The sequence below is a fragment of the Chanodichthys erythropterus genome, chromosome 16, assembly GCF_024489055.1.
Source record: "Chanodichthys erythropterus isolate Z2021 chromosome 16, ASM2448905v1, whole genome shotgun sequence".
Taxonomy (NCBI): domain Eukaryota; kingdom Metazoa; phylum Chordata; class Actinopteri; order Cypriniformes; family Xenocyprididae; genus Chanodichthys; species Chanodichthys erythropterus.
In genome coordinates this window covers 14,286,099-14,290,575 of record NC_090236.1, presented here as the reverse complement: position 1 = coordinate 14,290,575, position 4,477 = coordinate 14,286,099, and positions in this window count along the sequence as shown.

Here is a 4,477-nt window from a genome sequence, read left to right as displayed (position 1 = left end):
ACTGAAGCTGAGGCTCATGGTCCTTTATTTGCATGCTTGTATGATTGGAAAAAGGAGTTTAACCACAACAAGGTTGGATGGGAAGTATTGGGGGTTTTGCTTAACCATTACTGTTTTGCTGCTTTCACGTCATAATTACCGCAATTTCAAGATGCCAACGTGACGTTCTACTCATCGGTCACTTTTGAGTGCACTTTTAAATACAATCTGAAAAATCTAGAAATTTGAAATTGAAAATGTATAGGAAAGACTAATATATAATCTCACTGAACCTAAAATGTTTAACTTGAACATTGTGTGAAACATCTCACTTTCCGCTCTACATAATGAGACACGTGGATGAGGGCAGATCGGTCAGGCTTTAGTGAAGTATCCGCAGTCTGTTCTTCTGTGTGTGTCATCAGTGTTTCTGCATGCAGGACTCGAACACATTGACTCATCCGTGACGCCTTCAGCTGCTCAAACACTGAGCCTTTGATCTTCTGCTCCAGCTGCCGCTACGCATCTTCAGCATCTTCACGTTCTGCAGGGTTTGGCTGTTCTGCGCATCTTCAGATCTTTAAGTGAGCAAGTGTTCCCATGGTACAGTGTGATATATACACAAACCATCTGAGAAACAAATGAGCCCAGAACACATTTTAAAAAATAACATTGTTGAGACTCTGGATTCTGATTGGATGAGCCGTGGTTGTATAATTGCTAGTAAACTTTTGCATCACGTTAATTAACCATCATTCAAACATAGTTTGTATTAACATTTCTAATTGGTTTTTAGCTATTTTTTTATCATTTAAAAAAAAAAAAAAATGAAAAGAGCCATGACATGAGAAATAAATTGACCTTGATCTTCTGACATATAAGAGGTCTTTGCACCATTAAAACATCCGGCAAGTTTCAGAGCTTAAAACGTCGTCCTCATTATAAACAAAGCATTTAATTAATAAAGCTCCAAAATTGGCTTCTTTTTGATATTGCGGGATCTGTGATGTCACATGGGTAAATATATTTGCATATGACTGCCTCCAGAGCAAGACATTGAACCCGCCCACTGGTGAAATAGGCTCCACCCACTGATACCATAAGCCACGCCCACTGGCGACGTGAGCGTCGAGTCAAAAGCAAATAGAAGCCATTATAATGACTGATGCTGTCTACACTGATACAGATGTGTGTTCAGTTTCTGACACGCTTGAGTCTGTCGACAACAGGACAAATGCATCCAGTTTAAACAGCTTAAAAAATCTTTTTTCTTTAAGTACACAATATATTTATTTATTTATTTATATATATATATCCAGCTGTTTAAACTGGATGCGTCAAAGCGAACGTTCTTCAACTCTTCCATTTTTAGCAAAAAAATGTAAAACCTGGTTCAGAATAAAACCACATTTTTTGGTCCCACCAAATCTAAGTGAAGATGTTTGTTTGACCTTCGGCTCATACTGATGTCCTTTAGCACAAGTTTGGCATTGGTGAGAATTTCTTCATCTGTTTTCATCAGATCATCGGAAGATCAAGATCCTCAGCTCAACATCTTTTAGCATTTTAGTTTTATTCATTTATTTCCAGTTTATAATTTTATTGCGTCAACTTAAACTTATTTCAGTTAACATTTCATATTTTTTTGCTTGAAGTTTTTCAACTAATATCTATATTTAATTTCAGCCTCATTTCAATTAACAGAAATGTTTTAGTTTTAGGTAACGATAATAACCAAGCTTTGCAGTAATGACATTTATTGAGCAAAATGTCAATTAAACATGTCTCAACGCAAAAATTGGCTTTTTTAAAAAATTTAGTTAGTGGTGAAATCAAGCTCAGATTTTTTGAGAGATTCACTCTACAGGAAGTGATGTCATGGATAGCTGAGGCCGGTGGAAACCTCTTATTTTTAGAGCTGCAGGAAACTCTTTCTTTACATGATTAATTCAAGAATCTGCTATTATTATTGTGAGAGGAAAAGACAAGAATCAGCAGAGCTGTGGCGGTTCATCTCTGGCGTGTGACCTCTGGCCAGTTACACGGCTGTTTCCATGGCAACGACCCCTTTATACCGCCAATACCAAGAGTTCAGTTCCACAGAAAAACATTTTTGTAGATCATTTTTGAGTGAACGAACCCTTTAAACATGCTTCTACCAGTTTGCTATAGGCCAATATTTGGAGGTTAAAATAATGGTTTACCATGAGCCTTTTTAAGGAATCACTTCTGTTTCCAAACAATTCCAGATTTCATCAAAAAAAAATAATAATAATTTAATTCAACATACATGTGTACGTCTCATTTGCTTTGTGATTTAAATCAGTCAACCTGAATTTTTTCCCCCACAAAAAAACATGATTTTTGCATAAAACCAACAAAATTACCTTTATTGAAAAGGAATTATCATTCAAAAATGGCCATTCAGAGTGATGTAGATGTACATGTATATACAATTTTCCTACAGCCTACCCTGCGTTCTCCAATGCTAAACATGATCTGAATGTCATAGTAAAACTATGGTCATAAATCTGTCATGTATGATATGAAAACTGAGATATTGAGGCTGATGTTCTTAGCATTAATGTTTTAGTAAAGTTGTGATGTTCTGGACAGTGCATTGTGGGATATATAAGCATAGGTGATGATAGGAGTTTATTCGATGATCTCAACCTTGGTTCGAAGCACATCACAGAAAGTGTGATCTAGATCGGTTTAATTAGAAATGAACAGTTCTGATTTCTGAAACGCAACTCAAAGCAACAAATGGCTGCCGCTTGTTTCACAGTGAAAGTTCATTTATCTATAGTCCCTTAGAAGATGAGATGAAGTTCAAATCCTGCTAAATGAGGTTTTCTATTATTTCACCCTGGGTCAGTATGGATGCATTCATATTGTTCAAACTCTTTTATTTTTTTAAAGGTGAAGTGTGTAATTTCTGTCACTAAACAGACTCGCTAAAATAATTACTGCTTTTCATTGGTCAGCGTACCAGGGCTTATACAGGTGCTGGTCATATAATTAGAATATCATCAAAAGTTGATTTATTCACTGATTCCATTCAAAAAGTGAATCTTGTATATTATATTCATTCATTACACACAGATTGATATATTTCAAATGTTTATTTCTTTTAATTTTGATGATTATAACTGACAACTAAGGAAAATCCCAAATTCAGTATCTCAGAAAATTGGAATATTGTGAAAAGGTTCAATATTGAAGACACCTGGTGCCACACTCTAATCAGCTCATTAACTCAAAACACCTGCAAAGGCCTTTAAATGGTCTCTCAGTCTAGTTCTGTAGGCTACACAATCATGGGGAAGACTGCTGACTTGACAGTTGTCCAATAGACGACCATTGACACCTTGCACAAGGAGGGCAAGACACAAAAGGTCATTGCAAGAGAGGCTGGCTGTTCACAGAGCTCTGTGTCCAAACACATTAATAGAGAGGCGAAGGGAAGGAAAAGATGTGGTAGAAAAAAGTGTACAAGCAATAGGGATAACCGCACCCTGAGAGGACTGTGAAACAAAACCCATTCAAAAATGTGGGGGAGATTCACAAAGAGTGGACTGCAGCTGGAGTCAGTGCTTCAAGAACCACCACGCACAGACGTATGCAAGACATGGGTTTTCAGCTGTCGCATTCCTTGTGTCAAGCCACTCTTGAACATCAGACAGCGTCAGAAGCGTCTAAAGACAAAAAGGACTGGATTGCTGCTGAGTGGTCCAAAGTTATGTTCTCTGATGAAAGTAAATTTTGCATTTCCTTTGGAAATCAGGGTCCCAGAGTCTGGAGGAAGAGAGGAGAGGCACACAATCCACGTTGCTTGAGGTCCAGTGTAAAGTTTCCACAGTCAGTGATGGTTTGGGGTGCCATGTCATCTGCTGGTGTTGGTCCACTGTGTTTTCTGAGGTCCAAGGTCAATGCAGCCGTATTCCAGGAAGTTTTAGAGCACTTCATGCTTCCTGCTGCTGACCAACTTTATGGAGATGCAGATTTAATTTTCCAACAGGACTTGGCACCTGCACACAGTGCCAAAGCTACCAATACCTAGTTTAAGGACCATGGTATCCCTGTTCTTAATTGGCCAGCAAACTTGCCTGACCTTAACCCCATAGAAAATCTATGTGATTGCGAAGAGGAAGATGCGATATGCCAGACCCAACAATGCAGAAGAGCTGAAGGCCACTATCAGAGCAACCTGGGCTCTCATAACACCTGAGCAGTGCCACAGACTGATCGACTCCATGCCACGCCGCATTGCTGCAGTAATTCAGGCAAAAGGAGCCCCAACTAAGTATTGAGTGCTGTACATGCTCATACTTTTCAGTTGGCCAAGATTTCTAAAAATCCTTTCTTTGTATTGGTCTTAAGTAATATTCTAATTTTCTGAGATACTGAATTTGGGATTGTCCTTAGTTGTCAGTTATAATAAAATAAAATTAAAAGAAATAAACATTTGAAATATATCAGTCTGTGTGTAATGAAT